Genomic DNA, 19,310 nt, shown 5'->3' with positions numbered 1-19,310 from the left:
CGCTGACAGAGCACAGCTTCTTGTTACATTTTCTCCAGCAACACAGCCAGCACAAGAGGTGCTGAGCCCCCCCCTCCGCCTGCTCACTCATTCATCACCCACTCAACAATGCCAGCACTGCCATTTGTAAAACTGTATCAAAATCTGGATCAGAAGATTTCTCTTAGTTTAAAGAGGCCTACAAAAGGGAGGACAGGAACAAGTAAGCATAGACAGCGGAGGGCAGAAACCTCTCGGGCTTCTCGTGAAGCGGCAGCCAGAAAGTAATGTTCTACCACACCACCTGCCATCTCTGGGGCCCCTTGATCTGATGCCTGCTCCAAAACTCACCAAAATAAATTAATTTCTTATCGGACCATTTAAGAGCACAGTTATTTTTATTAAGCTTCATTAATATGCACTTAGAGTCCATATTTGGCTATAATAATTTCTTTTCTGAGGTTCTTCCCTTCAGACCCACAGAACAACGAAGTCTTTAACCAGAACACCATAGGTATACTGCTTAAATGTAAGCATATGCTCTAGCGCTATAGGAGATGTCCTTTCCCAAATCAGAGATGGAGGGAGATCTTCACAGACAGAAGAAGCAAGCAGGCAAAAATCACTGAACTAGTCATTGAAAGGCCCAGTGAGGAAGACTAGGTTCCTTTGATCCGGCAGTGGGATCCCCTTGCCGTAAAACGAAAAGAATGACAGGACTGTGTGCCTTAGATAAGTCACTCAGTACTGCTGGAAATAAAACCGGCTTTAAAAAAAATACTTTTCTTTATAAATAAAGTCAGTTCAATCAGAGGCAAATGCAGCTGCAGCAGTGAGGTTGGCTGCAGCCAGGCTGTGGAAGAATACCTTCTGTGACACAGCAAAGACAGTATGTGCAGGAGCAGTGAGCAGGAATGGGGGCAGACACCTCAGCCCCACCAGTTCCCAAAGGGCCCCAGCCAGCAAGCACTCCTGCGCACGCAGCTCTGAAGATACATTCTGAGCACCAGCTACCTTCCAGTGGCATGCTCACAGCTTTGTTTGCAAGAGGGTGAAAAATTGTGCATGAAAAAAAAGGAAAACATTTTGACTTTTGGCTACTAGTTGTGTTTTAAGACTAGAATGGTATTTCAGGCCCTCTTAGATTGTGCATTATTTGCTTTTCATAAATCCACTCATCTAAGTTGCTTGAATGGGATCTTTTTTTCCCATAGTTTCAAACATGAAACCATTTTTTTGCAAAAATGTGTCTTTCTACTGTCATGTTCTCTGATGTCTGGTTATTTCAAAAGCTTAAGTAAATTACTTTTTTTCATCTAAATTCCTCAATACTTTTCTTTCTCTTTAATCTGCTCCTTCCCTGTACTCTATATACGTTGTTCAATACAAAGATCACTAACAGGCTAAGGCGTGAATTTGATGTGTGTTTCCTAGATACAATTGAACTAACAGCCTCCAAGAAATTACATCAAATAACATAGGGCCTAAGGGCTTAGCATATTAAAAAAAACCAAAACAAAACAGATTTTCCATATTTGCAAGTGTATTTTCCTATTATTTTTTAACAAATGTCTATTTATTGTGTATAATCTATAATTTGTGTTACTGATAGAAAGCCAGAGAAACACGGAAAACTTGTAATGTTATGCAAGAACCCATCATGGTCAAAATTATGGCTAGGACCTGAGAATGATCCAAGGAGAACTGACTAGCTCTTTGGATAAACAGATCTACTGACCAAATGGGGATGACTCATCCTCATTGTTTCCATCTCTCAGATCCCACTGAAAAAAGCTAAAGTAGCACTGAATCTTTTCCCAAGAGTGCATTCCTATAGAAACACTATAAACCTGCTATTGAGAGAGTTGCAGCTGGGACTAGGAAGGGGAACTGTCTCTGGATGCAATGTGACAAACGCATGCTAACAGTTTGAAAGATTTTCAGATTCACTTCATGCACAAATGCAAGCTGGCATCAAGCAAAAGCAAATCTATGTTTATCAACATAATCAAAAGACCACGTAGCAATCTCCTCATAAAACACATACCAAGGAAACAATCACGTCTTCCAGTGCAAAAAACCTCAAGAGTTTTAAACAGCAGTATGTAAATATTTTTTACTCCCAATTTAAGCGTATGGTTCTTACATAATATTGAGAAAAAAAAGCGTACACCCCTTTCCCCCATCAGTCCTGCCAACTGCTCTGGTTTGGTAAAACCACTACGCCAAAATTGTTTCCTGTGCTGGAAACACAGAATGGAAATGAAGTAATTCAACAGCAAAGTTATATTGCCTTAAACTTTACACCAGCATAGACGCTTGTCCCTTCACATTAAATTGTGACGATTCTGACTTCAGTTAACTGTATAAATTGTAAATTTTATTGGATCCACAAGTGACCTGTCTCTTCTTATCCATCCAAGGAAGAGCAGAGTCCATAAAATTGTACTTCATTTGTGGTACTAGATTGACTCTGATAGAAACAGCATTTAATTTTTTTCTCATTAATCACAGCACAGAATAAAATTCCTGCTAATAAGACACCATGTACCCTCTATATTTCTGATCCATGGTTTTGGTAAAATTAAATTTTCACAGCACCCAAGCATCTAACCCTTAATTCACAACTTCCAAGGAACTGGAAAAGAGAGAACTAAGGAAAGCATTTTCTTAAAAACAAATGTTAGGTAATGTAACGTATGATCTCAGAGCAATGCAATTTGGCAAACACATTCCCAGAAAGCTGACCCCTTAGTTCAGTTCATATATTGGAAGCACGTTTCACATATATTCGCAGTATCAGCTGAACTACTCTTTCACAAAACAGCAGGTGAGTATTTTCTACATAGAAATAGGAAAAGCACATTGTAGCTCCTCCCTGAGCCTAGCACAGGAAAGAGGCATGGACACGCAGGCTTGTTTCCTCTGTTCTCACTTGTTTGCAATTGGTAGCAGTTTCCAAGGGCCCTTAAACACCAGGTTAGGCAGGTTGAAAGCCCTCGGTGGACCCACAGGGACAGTGTTATGGGACCGGGCTGTATATAAGGAGCAAATAAGCAGCATGCTCAGAACCTGTTCCCTTTATATTTTTTTAACAGCTCTTACCTACAACAGATAACAAATCTTTCCAAGCTTCTCTTCATATAATCTGTTCTTACTTTCTAGGCATAGAAGTGGACTCCTTTCACAGTGACAGACTTTTTCAATTCATTTACACTGGGATCCTATAAGCAGTTTATGTTGCTTCTCACTGAGGAGCGAAAAAGAGAAAACAAACAACATAAAAACGCACTAAAACCAGATTACATTTTAAGGAGTCCCAATGAGACCCTGACATAAACATAGGCAGCCAAGGTACATTGGACATGAAACCCAGAGTTCAGGGCATAAATAGAACTAGATAGATCTCTTCATAAGGATATGGCAAAGTATTCCAGCCTCCTGTTAAACAACTGCAAATTGGCAATATTTGTAGAATTTTTCAGAAAAATACAAAAATCCACTACTCTTAACTTTAAGGGGAAAAAACCAAAAAACCTAACAACAACAATACACTCTTTTAAGGATTATAAAAGAGTTATGTCCAAGCTCCACCTCTTATCTCAGACTTGGTATCAGCCACAAAAGCATCTTTCCTAAAAAGGCAGATATTTGTTTCGAGTGCTGGCAGAAACGGCGATGGCAAAGCAGCAAACAGGAAGATCAGTGCAATACACTACTGAGCAATTCATCAGAATCTGGAAAACCACAAATTTTATTTTCAAAACTGTAAAACCTTAACAGGAAACACATATATTCTTAAGCTGTAGGTATTCATGACAATGTTTCCTAAAACTTGCTAAAAGACTACAAAACGTTCCTTCTTAAAAAGACTTCTGAGGAATATGGAGCAATATGTGAGGAACCCAACCCTGCTGAGTGTTTCAGTGGGAAAGAAAAGCTGAGTAGTATCAAATGGAAGCTTTTACAATTAAAAAAATCCTCCCTTCATTGAAATAGAAATGGTGATTTTTCACTTTGAAATCGTAGCATTGCAAAAAAAAAAGAAAAAAATTTTGAAATTTAAAGTCCTATAACTTTACCTTGCAGATTCTCTTCTGTCATTCCACTTTGATTTTTATTATATTTTGTATTTATGTTTTGTTCCTCTCCAGCAGTCACATCAGTGTTACTTATCACATAATTAATAAAAATATGAAAAGCCTCACAAAACACATCACTAAAAAAAAAAAATAAAAGGAATTCTGAAACAAAATTTCTGAAGTAGATCTTTTGAGGTCTTCCTGTCATGCAGAACTATGAAAATATTTATTTTATTTATTTTCACCTGAATTTATTCTCATATTAATTTTCAGAATAGCCTAGAATCATTCCCTATCTCTTCCTCCAGACATAGAGGAATATTTTATTATGACATTTCCAGATCAGCCCTATTTAAGATGTCTATTCCAGATACACTCAGATTAATTTCTCACAGTTTTAAAACAATGAGGTGATCTGTTCTCCAGCAGTTAGGTCATTTTATGTGGTGCCTGGTCATCATTTTATTGAAATAACATTAACACTTAATTAAATCACAACCCAGGGCAGAAAAATACTACTGCGATACAAATTAGCTCTGACTGTATTTATTTTGGATGTATCTTGATGTTCCCCTAAAAAGAAAGCGTACGCATATAAAACTGTGTGTGCATACACGTGTATATATACATAGATAGATAGACTTCTATAAAGTCTCAATTTTAAAGTATGAAAAATGACTTTGAATTTAACCAAAAACAATTGTCAGAGGCTTTAGACTGAGTCAAAACAGAGAGGGTAAACAGTGTTGGCTTGTATCTTTCAAACCAGCACTTTTGGTTTGCTATAAAAGACCTAAATAGCTTTCAGATGCTGCAGTTCAAGCAGCAAGAAATTCTGAGAAAGATGTTTCCAGCTGTGGTTTTCACATTTTTGCTGTATCATCCGGGATTTTTTGTGCATTTGGGGCAAGGGGGTGGGGGCCATTATTTGTCTTTCTTGATAAAATTATGTCATTAGGAAGCAGTTACCATTCAATATCTGCATTCAGCTCTCAGTCCCAATTGGATTATCAAGGAGTACTTCACAGAGCAAGACAGTTAAACATGATGTTGTACAAAAACCCCAGAACTTCAGAATTTTCAAAGAAACGTGGCTGAGTTTAAATTAAAGCCCTTTCTCATCCCTCAAATGTACACATTTTAGATGTGCTTTAAAGCTAACTCCTTTCTGAGTGTAAGCTATTTATGAAATTGATTTTATCGGATTGTTCATTTGTCTGTTTGCCTGTAAGCACAATGTTGTATCTACTTGTTTCTTCTTTATTTATTTTTAAATAGTAAACTTCCTTCAAAATTATTTAGATGTACAGCTACCATGCAAGTATTCTACATTCCCCTCCCTTTCCAATCACTTTAAAAGATTTTCTTTCCAAACAAACAATAAACATAAAAAACAATTTCTGCTTCACAAATGCCACTCATGTGGAACTAAACTAAATCACACAACAATTAACAATATGTTAATGAACTAAACCAGAAGTTTAATGGAGACGAAAAAAGCGTTTCTAGCTGTTATAGTGAGTAGATTATTTTAAACAAAAGCTTCCTGCAGCTAAATACATTGCATAAACAATACATTTCAGTTTGTGATTGCAAAAATGGATTTTTATTTGCAACAATTTGCACATTTAGCAATAGGCAGAGACTAGAAACATACAGCATTTCCTGCTATGGATAACATGGCGATTTTACCTTGTAAAAAATGGAGCATGGCTATCATAAAACATGTTTTTTTGGCAAGTGATCACCACACCTGGTATTATTTAATAAGACACAAAAAGGCAAAATCCTAGCAGAATACTTAGTTGTCTCAGACTGAAGTTAATGAAATATTGGCTTCAATAGGGCCACGGTTTATGTTAAACTGATCTTAATACAACAAGAAATGAGTTCTAAAGTTATGAGATAAAAATACACCTGATATAACAAGAAACAGGTGTTTTATACCTCTTAAACAGCCTGTTAGCATGAATCTCCTTTTTCATATACAGATTTTACCTCTCCCTCACTTGCTGGATTGAAGTCTACAATTATTTACGAGGAGAAACATTAACCAAAGGAAATTTAGGTCAGAAATATCCAGAAATTTTTTATGAATATGTTTTCATCCTCCCCAAATTATTTCAATATGATTTAATATTAAAACTAAAAAAAAAAAATAATTACTAAGATAAGAAATCTTTTAGCCTAAGAAAATTACTGCATTGATTGTTCTTTTGAACTATCCATTACCATTTCTCACCATTCCTTCTTTCTCTATATATCTCAAAAATAACTAGCAATGGTATACACAGCACACAAACGCTGGGTGACATCTGACTGTGCAGGTTTGTGCGTCTGGAATTCAGAGGAGAAATGAAATTCACCTTTGCTTAAATGGCAGCTTCACCCACTGCTGCAACATGTAGACTCTCTGTGTGACACATATAGGGAAAGGACTGTGACACATATAGGGAAAGGACTGCAGTAACATCTGTGACATTTCCTGGCCACCAAAAACATTCTGCATTTCACTATCAGATACGCACAAGCTCACCTGGGTATATCAGTTTCCCTCATTCCCAAAATGTCTTTTTTTGTCCAAATAACATTTTTTCTTGCTAAAGACAAAACAATTTCAGCCATTTTAGAGTTGTCATTAATATAATTTATCTTGTTCATTAATGGGTGTAAATCTGTCTAGAACTCTTTATAAATGTTTCTCTTAATGTAGTCAACTCATTTGTCTGGCATGGACCTATTCTGTTTTTCTATTGTCCATATGCTCATCAAAAACAATGTATAATTGACTGCATAGTCTTATTTGCATGTCTTCCCATCTGTCCTTGTCAAGTAAACTTTGTTTTATTATTTACTATTGGAAAATTAACCTTCTGTGCTCTTGAAAAGTGATTCAGTCACCTACTTAAGGTATATTCTATAGAATTTGTAAGGCAGATATCTCTTTGCAAAGGAGGGCTCTATTATTAGTGAATACTAAGGGAGGAGAACAAGCACATGGGCTGTACTACTTCCCAGCAGGAACAGCACAGGACTGCATATCATTTTGTGAAATTTTCAGATCTAGAAACTTTCTTTCTAAATGATAAACAAGAGAGATAATAGGCCTTCCCCGCTCAGCTGTGCAAGACAAACGAAGATATTGAAAAAATAATAAATAAAAAAAATGCTACCAGAGAAAAGAACTGGGTGTGTTATACCCTTCAGGTTTCTGCTCCTTTATAACTAATGTAGATTTGGTTTAGTTATGTTATATAGTTTCACCTGTCACTACAGTCTCGACAGGACACTCCATAATTTTGTAATTCAAACTGAAAAAAACCCACCCCATATTTTATAGCATACACAGAAACTGCAACTTTGTGGTGTTATAAAGTCATTCCTGGAATGATGCCACAGTACATTGGGTTAATAGGTACTGAAAAGTGCCTCCTGTCTATACACATATATTTAATAGATAATCTCCTGTGACTACTAACATTTAACGCATACCAAAATCAGATATAAAAATGAAAAGTGAAATTCACTTCAGATTGTTTTATAATTATGTAGCAAGTAGGATTTGCTTAATTTAGACCATGCACACCAATTGCAGCCATAATCCTGACTCTATTACCTCTGCATATATTCAAGACAACAGTTGTGCACACATACAGACACAGAGGGATGTATTTCCCCCAAAGGAAACAGCAAGTTCCACAATTTATCTTTGCATATAAAGGGGGAAAATACCTCTTCAAGAGCGAGGAAAATCTAGAGTAACACACAAGGTGTGTAGGTAAGTGCAACAAAAGTGCTATTTCTTTAGATAGCACAAAATCTTTTTATTTCTTTCTCCAATCACCACTCCAGTTAAGCATCAGTCTCAGGAAATTTCTGACTGACTGGAAGAGATACAGAATCAGGCTGTTAGCTTTACTGAGAGTTATGCAGTTAATGCCACTGATGAGAAACTCATTTCTTCCCTGCCCCTGTAATGTCTTTACAACACTGCCACGTGTCCAACCTTTATTTATATTCAGAGCACTTGTAAAGAGGAAAAGGAGAAAAAAGAGAACAAGTGGAACTTAATTTTGACACTTAACTTCCTGTTTGAGCCTTACTTCTTCACTAGTAGGATTTATCTTCCCCAGGCTTCACTATTACCACCCAAAAAAACATAGTCAAGAGTAGGAACCAGAGGAAGAAAAACTAACCATGCACAGCTTGCACCACTCTCCTCAGTCTCATCTGGTTCTTGCTGTTAGTGAATGACACAAGACCAGTTCAAAAGGGGAGCTTGAGCCTGCCTTATACACACGCGTGAGCAATTCCCATTCACTCATTTGGTGAGAAAGAGCTTTCATCAGGAAGAAAGGTGGATTAGCTAGATTTCAGCGTTCTTGTACAATTCTTTTGCACCCAAATTGAACATAAAAAAGAAACTGGAGAAGTGCATGGGAACCGAAATTCATTTCCCTGAGGTTTCTGAAAACTAACATGGTTTAGATCTGTGATCTCCATTACAGTGCAGATATAGTGTCATATGTGATCATTTAAAAAGCAGCATCATGGAAACAAGTGTGAGGTGTAATACACTATTTTCCTGTAAGCAAGGTCAGATATATAAATTCTAGAACTGCTTTTGCAATGAGATTGCAAAGCAGGTGAGCACTGCCTAAATATATGCACGTATATTTTATTCTATTTACAGAAATGGGATCAGTTACTTTTACATTTGAAGGATATTTCTTTAAATCAATCAGAAGTAGTTAATTAAGCTTTTAATTAATTCCCCAAACAGCAAGACATACTGGTGCATTTACTTTGCAGTAGATGATGGCTAGGTCTTGTTACTGCCCCTCACATGCTACTACAGAGAAAACCAGAAGTTTCCCCTCCTCATTTGCTTTGCACAGCAGAGATATCTCCTACCACCTGCGTAACCAGAGTTGGAAAAATTTATTACCTGCTCTAGCTGAGCAAAACACCCACAAAATATGTATTTGTACAAACACCCCCCAACAGCAGCAACACACACACTTTGCTGCTATAAATTAAAACCACATTTGTTATGACACAGGAGCTGACTGGTATTGCTCTAGACGGATTTTGTAGCTTAGTTTGGAATCCCAAGCAGTATGTCTCTGTTTCCAGTCAAGAGCTTTAGACATATCTAAGGAACGACATAAATGTATTCAGGCACTAACAGGAAAAGGAAAAAATATATATAAATAAATATATATACATACACACACACGCACCAGTTTGACTCCCTGTTGATCGAAGTCCTTGGGCCTCACAGCGTTGCCCAAGAGCATGCTGGGTACTCAGATGCAGACTTTCCTCATTAACTGAAATTAAAGAGCCATTTGTCCAACCATCTCTCATTTCTAAATATCACAGGACAGCTAGGTGGAATGGACCACTCTCCCATCATTTTGCTAGGGCTTGTTCTTGCAGTACTAGAGCGGGATACAGACTTGAAAGTGGCTTACTTTGAAAACTTAATGAGAGCCAGTTATTTGGCCATACTTTATGAAGTGACATGGTGCTTTTCTACTTCCCCTTCCTGAAAGGCCTTGGAAAGAGGAAGAAAGCAGTGGTGCCTGGCTCTGCCACTTCATAACCCAGGAGAAGGAGTAGGAGGGGCACTGTATGAGGAGTGACACTACTGTGCACAGAAGAGCCCAGGTTACCAGTGCATTTTTCATTGTGCATTTCCTCAGTTTTCTAAAAGTTAGAATTTCAACCTAGCTAAGTATTTCTTGGTTTTTAGTGTGTATTTACAATGAGTGGTGTATGAAATAAATGTGAAATGAGATAAAGAAATTAATGTAGACACCTTAGACAGGTATAACTTCTACTTTCAAATAAACACACTGTTCTCAGACTTCTGTGGGAGTCCGGTGTGAGTAATGACTAAATAAAAACTTTGCAATCTACCTTTATGTGCCTGTATGTTACAATTTATAAATATGCTGTATAAACATAAAATATCCTCAGAGAGACTACAACCATCCAGACAAAAAAATATAGACAGATTATAGCTTCTCTTACTTTTTAAAAAACTGCAGTACTGTTGGCATACAGGTCTAACATTTCAGAAATTCAATTAAAATACACCTTTTGTATTGTTCCCAGGTTTGGTAAACCTCCTCCTTTGAAATACTGGCTGCTGCAAATGGAAATTTTTTAGGAATCCTTACACGCACCTGAGCACAATTTAAAAGAAAGGCATCCTATCAGCAGTGTTATCCAGGCAGTAGTCTTACTTCCAGCAGCATCCTGTGGTCCTTTGCTGAGACTATGCAAAACACTTCAAATTCAAACCTGATTTACATAATCCAGATCATTCCTGTCTCAAGTGTATTGATGTGTGATTTGATAATCTGCCTTCAGGTTGATCTGTGTTGCTCCCCTGTCGCCCTGTGCCCACCTAGGTAATCTGTGTCTGGTAGCTGACTTCTGGTTGAAAGATCTCTGGGAGCTCTCCAGGTCTCTTCGCACAGGGTGTAGCGCCATGGGCCACTGGTGCTCCCATGTGCTCTCATAATGCAAGTAGTAAATCGGAACCGATAATCTAACTCAGACAGCTGCACCTCAGAACAATTAGCAGCTTGTAAACTTGAAGTACTGCTCTAAAGCTAGAGGTTTATGCTAAAGCCAGTGTGAAAGAGTTTGGTGGATTAGATGTGCAAAATATTTAGCAAGCTTTACTTTGCCAGAACATACTGAAGCTAAAAAATCATGAAGTGGTAAATTCTTCAGGATGCTGCTCTAATCAAGGGAGTTTACAGAAGTGTGTCCTACCTGTGAACATCACGCAAACATGGAATGATTTAATCAAAAGGAAATCTAAGTGTTTGAAAGGAAATAGAGGTTTTATTATCTGCAGGCAATTTTTCAGTTGAAGTGTTCTCGTTCACTGTCTGGGGGAACTAACATATGATTCATGAACATTCTGCTGTCACTTCCACCACAGATGCAAGTTAACTGCTGAAATCTCAGAACAATTTTTATTTTGGTCCTGCTTAACTGCAACATCTTCTGTCATCATAAAACATGAATTATCCAAGCAGAATCAATCAAAAACTAAATTAAAACCAGACATCAAAATTTCCATGCCACAGGCTCATTTTCCTCATGTTAAGGGTGATGGAGGTTGATTGAAGTCCAATAGTAAGATGAGGAAAATTAGGCCCTGCAGGAATCACGAATGAAAGAGTTAAGGAAAGATGTTTTGTTTAGCGTTGCAACACCAGCAGCACTGGGTGAAGAATCAGCTGAGTGTATTCTATTACAACAACAACAACAACAACAAAAGAAAGTCTGGTTTAAAAAAAAAAAAAATCAAAGGCATTAGTATAAGATTTAACTGGGAATTATTTTAAATGTCACTGACAGAGGGAAGTTTGGTGGCGTTTTTTGTTTTTTTTTTTTAATTGTAAATTCACCTTTGTTGCCTAGCTCTTGCTTCAGAGTGGAAAAGTCCATTATGTTCCTGTTGCTCAGGACTGATAAAAGGACAATTTATCATCTTTTGCTCAGCACCTCTAATTACAGTGGCTAACAGAAAGAGTAAAGAAATTGCCTCAAATTTTCCACATCCTTGAATAGAAAAATAATGAATAGAATACCAGTCTGCAAAGCCTCACTTTATTGAATAATACTGACTCAACAAAGGCAAATTCAACAGGGTTGTCAATAGCTGGATGAAACTAGATTCATACTCACATAACGATAGCTCAGATATGCAACGTTGTGGCTATTGTTCAATCCTTGAAGGAAGGAAAGAAAGAAAGAAAAAACTTCAGGACAAGTGTCCAGCACCCACCTGACATGCCTGTCAGAGAAACACATCTCAGCATTACCTGAAACCATCTCTGAGAGCATATGGGAGTAACGGGGAGCCTAGACATGAGACTCAGGATTGGAAAGACTCTTCTCAGACTATTAGGGATGCTTTATTTTATATCACCGAGTTAGACGTATTTCAGCAGCCTGCACTGCATCTGAATGCAAGCCACAATGTTTTCACCTGCTCTAGCTGTGTCTGCAAAACTCCATTTGCTTTGATAGTTGCACAAGTGCAACCAAATGTACTGTGCTAGGCTAATCAATTCACAATGACATTTGACTGGTTCTGGCAAACCCTGTCATTCTGCTTCCCCAAAGTCTGGAACCCAACTTAAAAAGCATTCTTTCCCAATTTGCTCCTAGATTATCCACTGGAAATGGGTTGGGTTTGGGTTTGTTTTTTTTTTTCTTTCTTTCTGTTTTTCTTACAAATAAAGAATGTTTGCAGAAGATTTTCAGGGACTTATTGATTCAAACCATCTTCCAAAATATCAGAGGTCTTCCCAAACTTCAGGTAAGCTCTGCACTTCTCTGAAATTTGCTGATCCTTGGTTGGGAAGTGCAGCATTAAGGTGGCTGCAGTCCCACTGAGTAGCATTTCACACCAGGAATAGCTAGTCTATCCAGTTTCAGCAGGTACATTCACAAAATGCAGTGCTACTCCTGCTGACCAAAGATAACAAAATATCCCTTATGGTTAAATAATATAGAGCACTGTATATTCATTTCTTTAATATTAGGCTATATTTTATCTTAAGAACATTGAAACTGTCATGTACTCCATATTTTATTTCTGTATATATTGTATTTCTGCTCTATTTTTGTCAGCATGATTTTTATCAGAAGTCTTTCATTGTTTGCTGACATACTTGATTTAGGTTTGACTTTGACTCTCAAATGCTCATATAATCATTGGCTTCCTTTCATAGTCCATTATGTTAAAGCAAAGCTGCAGAAACAGGATTATTTCAGTCTCAGAGTGGTTCAGAGATATTAAATATTTAATAAGTTTTTCCTTTTAGCTGCTGAGTGACTCCTGAATAACCATTTAAAAAAAAAAAAAACATCATCTAACAGATGCAATTGCAAAAAATTCATTGGCATATACGAACATTGGTTTATTTCACACTCAGTTGCTATCCTCTTTTGGCAGCAATGAAGTGACAAAATAAGGTAAGAAATGAAGCACCTGACCTCTGGTATTATAACGCAGATGTTAGATCCAGTGAACTATGTAGATCAGGTCAAGTGTACCCTGTCTTTGCTGCCCCTAGAGAGAATGCCTGGCATATCTTCAGCTGTAAGGGCAGAGGTTTTCATATGTAGCAGTATGACCTACGTTTAAGGTGCACATACCCTTTACATTTTCAGTAAACTAGTAACCTGTAATTAACATTTCAAACGCGAAATGTAATGCAGAAGGGTGGTGCTGTTCAACCTACCCTGTCAAAAGTAATCATCATTTCCCATTCTTTACACCACCAAGGCACATGCATAAAACATATTTCTTTATCTGTTAGCATCCTCAGATTTCTGCCACCTTGCTATATCTACCGTCACATTGACAAACTGGAACTCCTCTGACAACACAAGCATAAACAAACATATCAGAAAAAAACTGTATGAACACAAAGGCCTAAACTCTGGCCCTAGTACAGAAAAAGGGAAAGGTACAGGTCTAAATCATAAAAAAAAAAAAAATGTACAGAGAGTATGCATGGAGGGACAAGGCTGAATTCTTCAGACCGCTAGGACCACTTCCCCTTATTACACCTGCAGCACTGAAAGATCAGACACTGGACAGACAATTGCCCCTGTGTTAAGGTACTGTCTTTTGGTGTAAAGTTGACAAAGGTGCTTTACCTGCTTCATGGGCCAGCTGCTCAACTTCTTTGACTTCTGGCAGACGCAGAAGAGGAGGCAAATCAGAGACACCTCAAAATTAGTCTGGAAACAGCCTGTTCTCATCTCTTCCTTGCCTCAGAATGCTTAAGCTATTTGGGCAGAATTCTGTTTATGTTGCTGTTAATGAAAAATGGTTTCCTGACTGCCTATGGAAGTATAAAGAGCTAATGTGACTTCCAGATGAGGTTTGCTACCTCCTTTTCACACATCTCCTTCCCACTCTCTCCTGACTGCTTTGAGTGTTCACAGCAACTCAGGCATTTCTTCTCCAGGCCTTTGGATATATAGGAAATGCCAGTTGCTTCCACTACATCAGGCCTGACAGCCTGTGGCCAGTCTCCATGACACCCCAGATAGGTAGGTAACAGCTGTAGGAACACAAGCTGAAAACTACTGATGTAGCATGTAAGTAATAAGGAACACAACAGTAAAGTCAAAGTAATTGAAAATCCTTAAATGTCTCAAAAAGCATTTAATGAGTTATTATAAGAAGCCAAAGGTGAAGACAAATTGAAAGTAGTTACCAGTGCTAGCAACATAATAAGAAAAAAAAGAAGAAAAACAATATTCATTATATTGAAGACTTTTTGTAAGAAATTTTACAGTAACACTAGAGCTGAATGCTCATATATGAAATGTGTCAAACTTGGGCTGTTAATCATTCAGATGTTCACATTTATATAGCATTCTGTGAAGATCTTAGGAAGGGTGGAGAAATTATGCACTTTAAAGACAGCACAAAAAATTGATAACCATGAAGTTTAACAAAGGTTTGGCAGCTAAGCAAAGAGAAAACCAGATGAGTGAAAGCGGGCCTAGTTCAAACATTACCCTGGGGATCTGTGTTACTTTGTTATGTGATTTCCATGACACATCACAAGTGAGCAATGCTCCAAAAGAAAACAGGACACTGGGTCAGATCCTGATTTTAGTGAGGAACACTGACTGCAACCCCAAAAGTAAAACACTGAGGTGAAATATTCCATGCTCCCCAAGTCTTTTACCTACCTTAGGTTCCCCCAATACAAATGATACCATAAGGCAACAGTCCTAATAACACTCAGTTGCTGTGGTGTAGGCGGACAGGTACTTGTTAAAACCTCTCCACCCCAGGCACAGCTGCACTGCACCATTAGAGAACTTGATCCAGCACTTCAGAACCACTTTATAAATGCAGAACTGTATAGAGGGGTTTCTAGCAGAGGTCCTGTCTGCTGGGAGGAAAAGTTATTCATGTCACAGATTGAAAAAAAACATTGCCACCAGCCTGGGAAGACTGTCTCAAGTGTCAGACTCTCAGTGTTTTAAGCACTTCAGTAAGGGATGAATATCATACTTCCTTAGCACAAAGATATTTCAGAAAATTGTACATGAAAGCTGAGCAAAAATTGATAGTCCATTACTGCAGTAACCACAGAATGTGTAAAGTTTCTGGGTATTTACTAAATAGAATATTTGGCAGAATTTTGTTTATATGCTTGATTATCAGGATTTTACAAACGTAAATAGGAGCAGAATTAAACAATCCTCATCCCCTTGAGAAGGATAGCACTGAATTCATGCAATATAAAAATAGCTGGAATCAAACCCAAAGAGTTAAAGTAGTAGTGAAGCTAAAGATTAAAATTCTAAAGAAAACTTACTTAAAGTAACCTTGTCAGTAGCAAGAACATGCATGGGACACTGGCTGAAGAAAGCATCTGTCCCCTCATCTGTCTGAACTAATTTTACATATACATAAATATGCATATCCTATTACAACATAAGTATCAATTCATGAGTCACCAAAAGAAGCTAAAGAACAGAGAGCATTTATTTGAAATCCAAATTTGAAACATCTTAAATAAAATGCTATATTATTTATCATCAATTTATCATTTTTTTAATCGAAAATGTTCAAATAAATAGCAAAGATAATCTTCCTTTAGCTAACAGAGGAATAGATAGATGTTTACAATTTTCTGTCCTTCAAACTCAAAATAGGTTCTCGAACTCAAATCAGACCTTCTATATAATCATCCTAATGCAGACTGGGGCTGGAGTTTCCTTCCAACCCACTTTGACATTAAGATCTGCTGAATTAACTTGTTTATGTCTGAAAAATGAGACATACCTGCCCCAGCTCAGAAATGTATCATAGCAGGATCTTGAAGTTATCTTCAAGATATCTGCACAAACCATGTTGTGAGCTTGTGTTACACTGGTCATTAAGTCAAGCAGTTTTTGAAAGTTATCCTCCTCTGACTTTAAAAAAAAAAAAAAAAAGAAAAAAAAAGATGGCGCTATGGAGCTGCAGTGCAGTTTTCTGTTTGATTGTAAGGAGATAACCATGTTAGGAAGCTGCTTGCCAGACTCCACCAGAGAACTTGCTCATCAGGTTTTCTGTCCAGTCAGCATGGTTTCAAGTGTCACAAGTGCCAGAAAGCATGTTAGCTCAATCTGATTTGTAAGAAGTACAAAGTACTATAAAGCTTCTAAAACAAAAAAAGGCCAGTTTGCGTAACACCTGAAGAGCCCTAAACGCTTGTAAAGAAACAGAGTCACAGTCTTGCCAAGAATGAACTAGAGTCATAACATACAACTGGATGAACTGTAAACTTCTGAAGATAAAAAAATAACCCCAATTTCACATTATAAACAATATTATTGTCTGGTTTGCAAGTGAGGGCACTGGATGTACCCTAAAGAAACAAAACTGAATGTTAAAGAAGCCAAAAAACCTGAAAACTAACAAACAGGACAAACAAGCAAGTAAGCGCAAGCAACTAATAGCTGCTGCGGAATTGCTCACAGCACAATTTCTCCATACTTTCATCTCCTTCTCTCGTCAGCTGCCAGCTCTCTCCTTTTGCAGTAACTGACCACTGTAAAGAATAGATTGCCTTATTTTAGTTTAAGAGGTATTCAAAGGCTGAGAAGGATAAGGCACATAGAGAGCAATAACATAATACGGTTTTTTTTCTACACTTTGGCCTTGGTGCCAGATTTTCTGGACCCCCACAAACAAGGCTGAACATCAGCATTTCGCACAAAAGAGAGGTGGTATAGGTTGCTAAGCTGCACCTGGCCAGGAGACACAAATCTAACAGCTTTCAGTTCTGAAGCAATTTGCTGCATCATCTAAATCACCAGATGTATGCAAGAGTAAAAGAAAAGTTGTATCAAAAGGAAACATTGACCAGCTATCACATGCAAATACAAAATTAGAAGTTCATCATGCAATTTGTAAGCACAATATATGATCCAGGAAACCAGGCAGGCATAAAACTGAAACATGGGAAAAAGCTTATTGTACTTTTATGGTCTACTCACATGCATAAAATAATGCTTTACTGAAACTAGGTCAGAAAGCTCAGAATCTTGCAGGATCAAGAGCAGAAAATACAAAATGAGGACTAAAAAAGAGAACCGGCGAAGAAACGGGGTTCTATTTTTGTGTAGTGTTTGTAACATTTTTTCCACTATAACCAGTCTCTAGACAGCTCAATTAATTCTATAGGCATTTAACACTTTGTATTTTAAATTTCTACTTTTTTTTTTCTTGAGGTACAAAGAGAGAATTTCATAACATTGTCCAAGCATGTAGGGATGGTGTTAGGAAAGCAGAAGCTCAGATGGAGTTGAGACTTAGCCACCAAGAACAAAGAGAAGAGCTTCTATAGCTACATTAGTAGTAAAAGGTTGACCGGAGAGCTCAGCCTGCTTTGAGCTGGAGATTGGACTGAGGTTCCTTCCAACCTGAATTATCCTATAATGTTAATACTACTTTTAATACTGAATATTGCATTAAGTTATATTAGTATTTAGTACATTAGTAACTTAGTTATATTAACTTATATTAGTTTAAATTATACAGAAAAAAACACAAGATATAGTAATAAAGTGAAAAAGATGTGCATGATTCAGAAATAACTTGTGTGGGAATACCTAAAACAAGTCCAAAATTTGCTTTTCATAAATATTCTCTAGTATTTGTTTAAACTTCATAGCTACAAACTTTGCAGTCATTTGTATTCCATGAATACCCTAATGATTGAATTAATCCAATATTCATTTGCCATTTTTGCATGTATTCACACAGTGGTAATTACAAACACATAAATCCACTGAGGTCCTTTAGAGTCCCATAAATTGTTGCAAATTTATACCGTGTTCCTGAAGTTTTAAGGTGTCTGCTCACCGTCCCAGAAGATACATCAAAAGGCATTTTGATATATAGGGTAAAACTTTTGGCTTGTTTTATTCTGTGGTAAAAATCCTGTTAACATCAGTGCACCTGCATATTATTCCCAGTCAACGGCCAGACAGATACAGACCATGGAAAACACCGCTTTCCAGCAAAGTAGCTAACTTCAACCAAATTATGGGGAGGGGGGCAGGGGGGAATCTAACTGTTAACCCTCTGCTTGCCCCGCTCTTCCCTTAACCCATCATATATTTTTTCCCTTGTAATTAACTTGTGCTCTCTCCCACACCATACCTATTTTCTACAATAGGAATTAATTATTATGTAGCAGTAATTAATTTCTGTTTTCTTCAATTTAAAATGTTTAAAATCATGTAGAAACTTCTATTTTACAGTTATATTGAATGTCTTCACGACTTTCTGCTGAAAAAAAAAAAAAATCCTTTTTGCATGAAAGTGTTCAAAACACTCATAACAACCAGCAAAGAACTTTCAAAAATATAAACATCCTCACTAGCTGCAGAGTTAGGAAAGCCAACATCTATGGGTAGAAACAGTAAAAAAAGTAAATATTAATACTTTATCAGAGACAGTCAGCTGTTAGAAATGAAAATTCCTGATCATTATTTTCCAGTGCCTGAAAGCCACACTAACACATGTATTACATGGCCAGACAATAGTTCCATTTTGTTCTTTCTGGAGCATCCCACTGGAATTTCTTAAGATCAAAGAATTCTTCTGTTTAAACTGAGCTTAATTTAAAATTCATTCCTTGTTTACTTATAAAATGTATACACTTATTTCTATGAAAGAAAGAGACAATATTTCACCAATCCTAATTGCAGGAGGCTTGGCTCCTTAGGTTAAAAGTTTTAGAAAACCCAGAGCCCATAATCAGTGCTCAATGTTCTCACGAGATCAGGTCCCACAAGATAGTTAGGTGACAAAGCTTTTTACCAGAGTTCAGCAAGTTAGGTGTTAACATTCTAAATGTGTCTTTTTTTTTTTTTTTAACTGCTTAAATAAGTAGTGAGCTTTTTAATTTATTAAAAACTGAAGCATTGGAGTCTAATTTCTCTGGAATGCACTAGAGACACTTCAAATATGGGATTCTTCAGTTAATCAGTAACAGAGTACTCTAACTCACTTCATGCAAACAACTTATTATACAAAGTTCATACACAGTTGGCTTTTTTTCGCTTGGGGAGATAGCTATGGATCTCTCAAACTCATGATTAGCTGCACACAAAACAGATGCACAGGCAATTGCATACCAACTATAGCAAAATAGTTCTTCAAGTAAATTCTAAAAAAACTTT

Source organism: Gymnogyps californianus, chromosome 10, assembly GCF_018139145.2.
Source record: "Gymnogyps californianus isolate 813 chromosome 10, ASM1813914v2, whole genome shotgun sequence".
Lineage (NCBI taxonomy): Eukaryota > Metazoa > Chordata > Aves > Accipitriformes > Cathartidae > Gymnogyps > Gymnogyps californianus.
The sequence above is the reverse complement of the archived record's forward strand: the minus strand, read 5'-3'. Positions refer to the sequence as shown.